Source organism: Alexandromys fortis, unplaced genomic scaffold (genome assembly GCF_014885135.2).
Source record: "Alexandromys fortis isolate MF-2015 unplaced genomic scaffold, M_Fortis_MF-2015_v1.1 scaffold_109, whole genome shotgun sequence".
Classification (NCBI taxonomy): domain Eukaryota; kingdom Metazoa; phylum Chordata; class Mammalia; order Rodentia; family Cricetidae; genus Alexandromys; species Alexandromys fortis.
Window position 1 is genome coordinate 5,486,407 of NW_026068005.1, and position 12,532 is coordinate 5,498,938.

Sequence of the window (12,532 nt, forward strand, 5' to 3'; positions counted from 1 at the left end):
AGTTACCCCGAGATATTTTATGCTGTTTGTGGCTATTGTGAAAGGTGAAGCTTCTCTGATTTCCCTCTCTGCTTCCATATCCTTTGTGTATAAGAGGGCGACTGATTTTTTGGAGTTGATCTTGTATCCTGCCACATTACTAAAGGTTTTACTTTAACACTAAGAATATTTTTGAGGGATTTATATAGAAAACCTTACTATTACAGTTTGCTTTAACATTCTAATGGCAGAGATTTCACCAAGACATATTTCCAAAACATAATAATGGCTAGTGACTTCCTTTGGTGAGAATATAATGACAACATCAACTGACGGTGAGAAATAAGCACCTGTTATTTCAAGTGAGGGACCATGAATACACTCATATGGAAGGCAGGGACCAGCACTGGACCTGAAGTATCTCAGATCTTGCAGTGTTGTCTTTCTTCAGGAGATTGCTCATCTGATGGGCTGTTGCACAATGTACAAAGGTGCCCTGCCCAACCACACAAATGTTTCCCTGAGCAATTTCCCTAAACCCTCATTTTTGGGCACCACACAAGCCCATTTCCATAATTAATTAACTTCTTGGGGCTGTGCTCTGGAGTCCCTTGCTCTGAGAGAAAATCAAAGTAGCCGTTTCAGATAAGCTGGAGAATCCTTGTCAGTGTGGCTGAAACAATCAAGCAGTGTTGTTCTCCTGTCAGGATGTTCATGGTAAGGTGAGATCTATTTCTAAGTGTGGTAGCACCTTCTAAGGAAGCACAGTTAAATAAGTGCATAAAAACTTCCCTGTCGGAGGTGGAACCAAAGATCAAGGTTACAGTAGAGTTGAGAGCGGTTGTTTCCGCCCCTTTTTTATAAATAGAGAAATTTCTGGGTCAGATAATTAAGGTAAGGTAACCTGTATTGGGAAATTGTCACATGTTTAAGCTCACTGAGAAGCTGGCTCTGGAAGCAAGGTTGTCCCTTTCCTTGTCCCTTTGAGACCTAAGAATTTTTATCTCAATGTGCCCTCTAAGGCCCCTTGTCTGGGCATGGGGTGGGCCTCCTAACTCTGTGACAGGGAGGGTAAAAAAGCCCAAGACTCAAACACCATGTCCTTGAGAAGAGGAGGCTAAATTGTTAGAGTAAAAACACTGTGTCCTTGAGCACAGCCAGGAGGTAAGCCACCCCTAGACATCCCCTTCCAGGATCTAAAGACTCAGCTACTGTTTATCCTCTGATATAAATGTGCCTGCAGAGCTGAGAGGACTGGGGAAGCTCAGCCATGGAGAGAAAACTCAGGGGTAACTCTAGGCAACTGTTTCTGACTTCCCTGATTGGATTCTGCTGGCTGTCAGATTTGATGATGTCATTTATAGCCATTCTATTTGTTTTTCACTTGGAAGCATAACCAGAGGACACTCTGCCTGAGTTTCTCCATGGAGTATCCCAGCTGTGTACCTTAAAGGGGCAAAGGGGCTTCCTTAGTCAGTTTCTGCTAGGTTTTTTGAGAAACCAGTTTGATACGTTGCCTGCCCCTTTGTCCTCCCTGCTTCCGTATGTGTGTGTGTGTGTGTGTGTGTGTGTGTGTGTGTGTGTGTGTGTGTAATTTTAAACTCACTCATCAAATATTAAGAATAGGGCTGTCATAAATTATTCTTAGGACTTATGAAACAATTAAGTGAGATTGTGTATATATTTAGAATAATCTTGGGATCAGGTCTTCAATATAAGGCTTATTAGCAGATAAAAATGCCTGGAGATATATAGAGCAACAAAAGCAGATTGGATCTCGTAACTAGTATTCCATAGTTTCATAAAGAATGTAAATTATTTAATAAAGTAACCCTCATAATTATATGTATTTCTGTAAAAGACTTAACTTGGAGAAAAAACAATATGTTTTAGAATAGACTTTAGCTACTGGTTCATTTGGGCTTTAGCTTCGAAGACTAGGAAATATTGTACCCCGTCTATTACTAGTGATGGCAATTAGCAAAATTCTTCTGAAAGCAATGGAGTTAGTCTCTGTCATACATTCCATTTGATCTTACTCTACAGAAAGCAGGATGGATAAATCCTAGAGATGCTCACATCTAAATTACTGAGTTGTAACACACCTGAGAAAAAGGCCCTTGTGTGTATAACCAGTCTCAAACCTCCAGACATGATCGTCCTATATCATCTTAAATTTAATTACAAATATCTTCGGTAGAGAGTCTTTTTCTGTCATACAAACCAGCTCCCAAATAATGACCCAGAGACATATTATTAGTTATGAAAGGTTGGCCTTTAGTTTAAGCTTGTCTCAAGAAGCTCCTATTGTTGGGTCTGGAGTTATGCAAAGATGAGGGCAGACAACCCAAGTTTATGAAACAAGAAGTAAACTTTATTCCAAAAAAAATAATATCACCATGGGGCACACAAAGTTTATCAGCTAGCTGAGGCTATGGCCAGAGTCTGAGATTCTAAAACTATGGTAATGGCAATGATTTCTGACTCCCTCTTTCTAGCAAGAAGTAAACATTAAACATGGACAAAGGAATTTTATAATTTCAAGGTAAAGCTTAGATTCATTTTGCATTTTAAGAATTACAAGTTTTGATAACAAGGTTTTGGCTAAAATGATATTTACAAAAGCCTGCAGACTTTTTTCCCAGTTGATAGTATTTATAAAGAACTTTACAACTTTCAAGGCATAGCCAGTTTCCTACAGGGAAGGACACAAAACAATGTGAAGCCGAAAGTCACATAGGAATACTTGGCTAAAGTTTATGGGATGGGGTCTCACACAATCTTTATTAAAAGTTAACTTCAGTTCACAGCAGTAGTCAGTTGTAAGGGGCAGGTCAGGGGGTTACTGCTAAAAGTTAATCCCTGGCTGTTGACAGAGGTGCTAGCTATAAGTTAAAAAGCCATTGTTAAAAGTTAATCTCTTGCTACTGACAAAGCTTATGATGGTCCGTTCCAATTTCTTATAGGTAGTGGTCTTCTACAACGTTTCTTATCCTTCCACAGCCAATATGCTACTGTTCATCTCTTCATTTTTCAGCATACCCCAGGAATTTTCATGTGTCAGGTACTAGCTTTGTTCAGTTCTGTCGCCACTTCTTCAAGGAGCACAAACCCTGCTACTGAATCAAGCAGGTCATGCAAAGATATGAAAACCTGCCAGATAAGAAAGAGTTCCTCTAAGTAAATACTAATCAAGATACTAGAAGCCAGGTGGTGGTGTCACATTCTTTATTCCCAGCATTCGGGAGGCTGAGGCAGGTGGAACTCTCTGAGTTCGAGGCCAGTCTGGTCTACAAAGAGAGTTCCAAGACAGTCAGTGCTGTTACACAGAGAAACCATGTTTCAAAAAATAAAACTGCAATCCTCCCCCCTCAAAAAAGAAAGAAAGAAAGGAAGGAAGGAAGGAAGGAAGAAAGAAAGAAAGAAAGAAAGAAAGAAAGAAAGAAAGAAAGAAAGAAAGAAAGAAAGAAGACACCACAGAACCATTAAGCCATTAAGCTAGGGACAGGGCGACAATACAGGATCTCAGGAAAGGCCTTCATCCTTTAGGGACAACCATGCCACATGTGGTTGGTCCTTGTACCATGACTGTGCACTATTTCATCGTGTGACAGTGCCACAGTTGATCGGTTGATTTATTCACACAGATGTCAATGAGCATCCGGGGAGTTTCAAAATCTGAGATCCTATTACAACAAAAGACACTTTTCTTTCAGAGTGTGTGTGCCCATTTGTAAATGCCTGCAGGTCAAGGTCACCTGGTATGGCCTCAAGGAATGAAACTAGGCCAGTTGGAGGGTGCACAGCAAAACTTAAGCTGTGGCAATTTTTATTGAGAACAATCCGAATTTTTATACCTTCATCAGAAACAAAATATAATGGCAATTTCCAGGATCGATGCCGTTGTAGTTGCCAGGATACACTGACCTTTGCAAGCTATCCAGGGTGCACAAGATTAATGTCTAAAGACCATTTGTCCTGTCAAGCCTCCGTATTTTCTTGGCTTCTAAGGGAACAAACAGAGAAACACAAAGTGATCTGAATGTTTTGCTGCCTGACGGGGTGCATTGGTCTCTCTGGAACTGGAAGACACTTGGTGACCCAGGCACCCAGGATTCGAACCTGAAAAATCTGTAACACATGCCTCCCAAGGTAGCAAGTCCAGGCCACTTCCATGGTTCCCTGTACCCATTTATACTGCAACTGCATTCATACTAAAAACAGAGTATGTATCCTATCTATTTAGATGCTGAAAATAGTATTAACATGTTTTCTTGAGGAACTTTCTATGTTGTACACATTTCTACAGAGAATATCATTTCTAAAAATAGATCACTGCTTGCAAGGCCGACTTTTTCTACACCCCTGCTGACACATATTGGACATCACTTCCTTGCAACTGACTTTTCTCCTGGTCTGTCTTCTACCATCTGGTGCTTCACGTGTGACAGCTGGGTTCTTCACCTGTGGTCGGCATTGATTTCTTTCTCCATTGCAGTCTCTAAATTCAGTGAGGTGCAAAACCTGATGATTCTGCCTCCACACATCTTCCTAATGTGTCAGGCTCCCTCGCTCTGATGCCAGCTTCCTATCTAAGGAAGCACTTTCATCAATTACAATTTTTTATCTCATGTTTTCTTCTTTCAATTAACCCTTCATAACACAAACAATTTTCAAAAAATAATGCGTTCTTTTGCGTCCTTATTTAAAACTTTTTCAGGAGCTGGAGGATGGCTCAGTGGGTAAAGCACTTGGCACTCAAGCATGAGGACCTGATTTAGAATCTCCTAAACCCAAGTACACAGGTTCACTAGTGCACAGCTGAAATCCCAGTACTTCTGCAGTGATGTGGCAGCTGGAATCTGCAGAGGTCCACAGTCCAACTTGCCTGTCACATACATTAGAGAACAAGAGAAAGCCTGTCTCAAAGAAGAGGGAAGGTAATGACCAATACCTGAGGTTGTCCTCTGATCTCCACACATGCACATACCCACTGTCACACACCACACACACACTCTCTCACACACACAAACACACATACCCCAATCTTTCAATAAATGTTCCATATATATTCTATACTATAATAATTTAAAGATTGACTCATTTTATTCTGATCACTTCTTTTTATAGCTGAATAACATCCCTTTGTATAATTATATAAATTATATAAAATTGAAATATATTTCTTTTTATTTTTCAATTTATGGATAAACATTTGAATTGTTTTCACCTCCTCATGACTGTGATTGTGAACAGAGCTATTTTTGATGTTTGGATAAACCACATTAAATCAAGTCTCTAGAACCAAAAGCCATATAATAAGTACAGGATTGCATGAAAAAGAATAGTCAGAATAGGCAAATCTAGAGACAGAAAACAGACAAGGAGTAACTGCTTAATAACCTTGAGGCTTTTGTGCAAGGTATTTAAGTCAGTTAGAATATAATATTCTGGAACATAAAGGAGAGACAGTTGTACAGTACTGTGGTTTCTCTAGATGCTACTGTATTATAAGGTATAAACAGAGTGTATGCTATGGACACTTATCTACAATAAAAAGCAAACCGCACCTTTAATGATGGTTGGTTTGAATTGCAAGCACAGCACAAGATATAACCACCTTGAAGCAATCTCAGTGAGGAATCACCTAATCAGTTTGGCCTGTAGGTGGGTCAGTTGATATTATCTTGATTAGGATGAAGGTATATCTATTGTGGGTGGTGCAATTCCCTGGAAAGGAGATCTTGGATCATATCAGTAGTGAAAGCAAGATTAGCACAAGCATGTGGAGATTAATTTATCACTTGATCTCTGGTCTTTTAAAATTTTTTCATCAATTAATTTTCCCCAGCCCAATCACAGTTTCACCTCCCTTGGCCCAACCTCCCTTCACTCCACATGCTTGACTGGGATGTAATATGACCCACTGCTTGAAGCTTCCGCCTTGACAACCTTGCAGTGATGGCTGTAACATGGATTGTAAATCAAACAAAACTTTTCTCCTTCAAGTTGCTCTTGTCAGAGTATTTTATCAAAGTAAGAGGAAAAGAAAATAAAGCAAAGATGGCTGCATGAATCTGTAAATTCTGAAACTACCGAACATCATTCTTTAACACCTGAGTTTCTTGAGGTAATCATATATTAATAAAGCTGTTTGTGGAAAATGTCTGTGTGTAATTTCCATTTTATTTCCATTGAGCTCTAAAACTCAATCTTGGAGAGCCAAAATATTTTCATCATTCTTGTTGTACCCACCCTCTTCACATGAACTCTTCCCAGTCTTCTCCTTTGGCTTTTAGTCTCTGAAATAAGTCTGCATTCCTTACTTCTGTCCATTAGCAGAATAATCACCCTCCCCTGGAGCATCCCTCCCGTTGCTTCTCTCTAATGACTAACTCCTTCTCATACTCAAAAATTCACTTCACAACTTCCTTCCGTAGCCAAATCCCCTTGTTATGTCTGAAACCCTGAAGGCCTGCCTCCATTTTCTGTACTCTGCTCCTGCCACATGACTGACACATCTCATTCTCAACTTCTAATAGCAACGTGTTTATCTACTCAGTCTATGTGCTTCCTTATCAGAATGGAGTCTCAGTCAGTAGGGATGGTGCTCAATTTATTCATCACTCACATACTTTGTCCCTACTCAGCACTTCAGAAATAACTATCCAAAAATTAAGGCTTCAGTATGGCCCTCTCAGTGCTTGACAATAGAAGGCCACATTCCACCAGGTGTTGAGTGAAGGCAGTCCAAACCCTCACTGTGAGAACACCAGAACTCCAGGAAAGGCTTCTCCTCTAGGGAGTTGCTTAGGGAAGAATGCTAGGTGCACAAACGGGAAAATTTGTTTATCTAAAGTGAAACAGGGTTTTTAAAGTCTTCTCCTTTTCTTAATACATGAACATTTGTTCTTCAACACAAAGTTCATCATGAATCCTCTCTGGAATAAAACATCTTACAACTTCTACTAACACATGGTATGTAGTGGAGCTGGTGGTATCTCTGTAGCAGCTTACAGTGCATACTGGCTAATGTGACCCACTATTTCTTCATATGTAGTGGGGGAGCTACACCTTTCATAATGTGTACCAGTGACTACTGATTCGGGTCAATATTTTAAAGTTCTTAATGTAAAAAAAAAACAGCATGAAAATATTTGCTCTTATAACTACCTATGTTGTTTGACTTGATGCCTTCTAGTTATATCCATTTTGTGAGAAAAAGAAGAATTCAATCATCTTGATGACAAGGTAACTGTTTTCCTCACATGTGTTCTCTTCTGTGTTGAAGACACTCAGGTGACTGTATAGGGCTCTTGTGACCAACTGTAATAAATGTGAGTTTTCTGGTTATCTCTAGGGAAAGTGATTTTATTTCCTTTGGATATATACTCATAAGTGGAATAGATATGGAATGGTAGATATCACTTGGTTTATGAAGAACCTTGTCAAGTATTTTGTGGGTGGTGGACTTACTAATTTGTATTTCCATTCTGTTGCATCAATGGTCAGGAAAAGAGAAAAAACATAGATTAGGTCCAGGCTACAAAACCTGAAAGCCAAAGCCAGCTCCCATTGATTCAATTCCCCATCAGAGTTCCACCTCATAAAGGTTCTGTAACCTCCCAAACAGCACCCAGCAGGGGCATGTCTTCAAATGCAAGAGCCTTAAGAGGACACTTTATATTCATTCCACAACAAACTCTCATCAGAGTTAAAAGTTCTCTTGAGGCTATGGCAGAAGTCACAGAAGTTTGGGGGATTTTAGAGAATGTACCATGCACATGAAAGCACATCTCACTTACAAGAGGAAGAGATTTGCAAATACAGCAACCCTTCCCCATGTTCCCAAGAAGTGGCTAAGGTTGATTGCCAATGTATCTTTCCATTTGTCTTTCTCATGACTAAACAGTAAAACTATGAAAAAGTGACACTAAGAAAATGCTGCCTTTGGGGCATGATGTGGCCATTGTCCTCAGGGATTCACTGTAGGTGTGGTTACTAACACAAAATCAATCTGAAAAGGTCATGGCTCATTCCACCAGGCAGCTCTAATTGAACCCAGTGGATTATTAATAAAAACAGAGAGGAACTGAAGGGAGGAGAGAACATAATGGTGACATCTAGAGGAGAAGAACATGGGTGTTGGGAGTTCTTGGGGAAGTTGGGGCTCCTGGCATACACTGATCAAGGCACATTGTTGACATGGATGAAGATATTCAAAAATGAATAAAGGATATTCTATCTTTTTAAAAATGTAGAAAAATATCTGAGCACTAATTAGTATTCAAATCTCTGCTCCCTCAGATGCAATGAGACCAGTTGCCTCCTGTTCCTACTGTTATGGTTTCACCACTGTACTGGACTGTACCCTCAGACTGTGAACCAAAAATTAGCCCTGCCTCCCTTTCTAAACACATAAGAATTGTTCACTTCGCCTCCATAGATAAGTAGATATCATCATAAGGGTATAGCACTAAAAATGAGTTAAAACACGGTGGTTTTAACTTGACTCATACCAAATGGGTTCAATATATCTTGTATTTCATGGGAAATATATTACATCTTCATTGTTATTTTGTTTGCAAACATGTTGAGAAGGATTTTTTTTCCTTCATTTTACCTAATGAAACTTATGTTCAACGAAGTATCTTTCCCAATAGCACATGACAGAAAGGAGCTGTAACGGGGCAGGAGGGTGTTTGCTTGTCGTCCCAGAACTCTGGAGCCTCAGGGAAGAAAAATGGACACTTTGGGGTGATTCTGGACACTATGTGAGTTCAAGGCCAGTTTAGGGAGGAAGAAAAGATGGAAAGTGGAAGAATGAGAGAGGGAGAGTGGCAAGGAAAGGAGAAGAGAGACACACAGAGAGAAGGAAGAAGACTAGAAGAAGGAAAGAGGATGGAGAGAAAGAAAAGAGAAAAAGAGAGTGAATGAGTGCAAGAGAGTGAGACACAGGGCAAGGAGGGAGAGAGAATACAAGGTAGAAATTTGTGGGAAAGTGTACCTCCTATAAAAGACTCTCCATGGGACTTACATTTTCAGTCCTCCTTACCTTTATTTTCTTACTAATGATTGTTTAAAATAACTTTTAAAAAGGCTTGTGCAATGGTTCAGTGGATTAAGTGCTGTGCAAGCATGAGGACCTGAGCTCAAAGCTCCAGAAACCACATAGTCAAGCATGCATCTGTAATCCCAGCCCTCCTATGGGTTGGTCTTTGGGGAATGCAGTGAAATTTCTTTGGAGCTTGTGGATTGCCTAGAATAGTGCACACAGCTGCTGGTAACAAAATGACTCTGTCTCAAACAAGGTAGAAGATGAGGGTTGACGTTGTCCTTTATACAACTCAGCCCCCACTAACACATGCACACACAGACACATAGTCACAGCACACAAAGATTCAATAATGAGCACTCATGAGGTCTATCACTGTACATCTCCAAGGTGTGGTGACTGAGAGATTCAGACTTGCGGCTTGCACATGCCTCATGCTGTGGTGCCTCCCCTCAGCTAAATGCAATGATTTAACCTTCCTCGGAAATAAAGACCAATCACAGGAGCCTGTAAAGTCACCCTCTGTAAAACAAACGCTCCTGATTTTAAATAGAAAACGCATTGGCACAATCTCACATTTGGTGCTGAAATGGGAAATTAAAGAATTCACTCTCTTCGGTCCTAAGTCAATTCTGAGTGAAAAATCTCTCCTCACTTGGGAGTTCGAGCAATAAACACAGCTTTAAAGTTGTGTGTGTGTATGAATTTTAAGCTCTTCATTTTATCCCTTTATGATATGGAAGATTCAATTTGCAGCACAAGTTTCCTCCTGCATGGATGCCTCTCTCCCTCCTGGATGACAATACCATTATGAAAACAAGATTTTGAGAGGGTCAGACCTAAAGGCAATAAAGGAGGGAAGGAAACTCTGAGAGATTTTCTTGTGAGACTGTTTGCAATGCTTTTCAACTCTCAATGGCTCTACCTTCCCATTGCTAGTTCACAGTGCATTCAGGCTAATCCCTCCCTCCTGCATAGACTCCCCAGCAATCACTCCTGCCTAATCAGAACTGCAGTGAGTTACCAGGGAGACATGCTTGTATTAAAATGAAGCAGAGTAGAATAGAAGTATAATTAAAACATACTTAAGCATTCCAATTGTCATGCCTTCCCTGTGTAGTAAATGTGAATGCTTCCATTAGAAAGAGAGGACACACCGCCGGCCTTGCAGAGTGCATTTAGTTACTCCTCACTCTCCTGCCCTCCCATTCACTGAAGGCAGGTGACTGACCACGCAGTGATTTGTCACTGAGGTTTAATGATGCCATACATCCATTGCTGCCACCAAGGAGAGTTACAGTAAAGTAGAACCAACACAACTGGAGGTCCCAACATGGTTGATGTACTGATGTACTGACAACTCAAAAGGCCCTTTATGTGAGAAACAGGACTGCTTAGAGCTAAGAGACCACATCTGGGGCTAGACTTTGTAGTAATTGGAGTGGCGGGGCTGTGTCCCCAGCACCCCGGCCGCCAGCTAGCTCATGCCCAAAATAACAACACACAAACTGTATTCATTTAAACACTGCTTGGCCCATTTCTATCTAGCCTCTTCTAAGCTAATTCTCACACCTGGACTAGCCCATTTCTTTTTTTTTTAATTTTATTTATTTATTTTTATTTATTTTTTATTTGATTTATTTATTTATTAAAGATTTCTGTCTCTTACCCACTGCCGCCTCCCCTTTCCCTCCCCTTCCCCCAATCAAGTTCCCCTCCCTCGTCAGCCCAAAGAGCAATCAGGGTTCCCTGCCCTGTGGGAAGTCCAGGGACCACCCACCTCCATCCAGGTCTAGTAAGGTGAGCATCCAAACTGCCTAGGCTCCCACAAAGCCAATACATGTACTAGGATCAAAAACCCATTGCCATTGTTCTTGAGCTCTCAGTAGTAGCCCATTTCTTATAATGTATGTAGCACTCTCAGTAGTCCTCATTGTCTTATAATGTATGTAGTTCCACGAGGTATGCTTACCTGGAAGATTCTAGCCTACACCCATCATGGGTTGGAGCTGAATTGTGTCTCTCAGAGAGCAGAGCTATCACATCTACCCGGGAGAGCGGAGCATGGCGTCTCTGAGAGGAGCTGCATGGTTTCTGACCTCACTTCCTCTTCCTCCCAGCATTTTGTTCTGTTTACTCCACCCACCTATGTCCCTACCTATCAGGGCCAAGGCAGTTTATTTAACCAATGACCTTCCTCCATCAAGACTGCAAGTATGATACCCATCTGTGGCAACAACCTTCTGAGTTCACCATACTTGAATATCTAAGCCTAAAATAGTGTGTCTGTATCATGACATCATGAAATTGCCCCTTTACAACTACTTTGTTGTTGTTCTAAACTTTTATTTTGTGTGCATGCATGTGAGTCCTTGGTATCCTTGTACTCCTGTGGAGGTCAGAGGACAAGTTTCAGAAGACAGTTATTGCTGGGTGGTAGTGGTGGTTCATGACTTTAGTCCTAGCACTCAGGAGGAATATCTCTGTGATACCAAGATTGAACTCAAGGCATCAGTCTGTGAGGCCAGCACCTTTACCTACTTATCCATCTTGTTAGCCCTTTTTCCAAGTTTATGTTTTTGTCAACTACTATCTTGACATGTGTTCCTTGTAGTTGTTATTATTGTGTGTAGAAATTCATATGGCAGTTCTCCAAACAACCCTCCATGTATTACAGAGTTCTGATACTTCAATCAAAGCACAAACTGTTCATTAACTATATTTCCCTTTTTAAAGAAAGATGTATTTTTATTATTTATATGGATATTGTAGCTGCACTTAAGTTTGTGTACCAGGGCACATAGTGGCCCGGGTGGTTGGAACAGGCTCAGATACCCTGGGATTGGAGTTACAGACAGTTGTAAGCCACCATGTGGGTGCAGGGATATGAATCTTGGTCCTCTGAAAGTGTAACAATGTTGGGCCTCATAAGGCCCCAGGCATGAAGCAATCTAACTTCCTGAGTCTAACTTGAGTTTGGAGACCTGTCTCTGGCTGCCTGACCTAGACTCGCCTCTGCCCAGCCACATCTAGCATGGCAGAATATTATCGGCCCTTGCTCCTTGCTCTGCCTCAACCCATCCTAAGCTTCTCCACCCATCACAATCCTGCCTCATACCATTAAACAAGATCCTGCTTCAACAGATTCCGACCCAGTGTGTGTGTTTCTCTCCAGTGGCCAGGGTGGGGAAATCTGGGTTGTCTGACACTCATCAACACACTCAGCCCTGGGGAAAGTCCAGCACATCTGGCTCTGCCCCCCACCTTTTCTGCCAGAGAACCCAGCATAACAAGTACTCTTAACCAGCAAGCCATCTCTCCAGCACTCACCAATTACACTTCTATTTTAAAAGATATTATTGGCTATTCTATCACTTATGGTAGGCATCTTTAAAATCAGTCTGTCTTCAGATAGCACATGATATTTCTTTTTGTTTCTTTTTTGTTGTTGTTGGTTTTTTTTTTTTTTTTTTTTTTTTTTTTTTTTTTTTTTTTTTT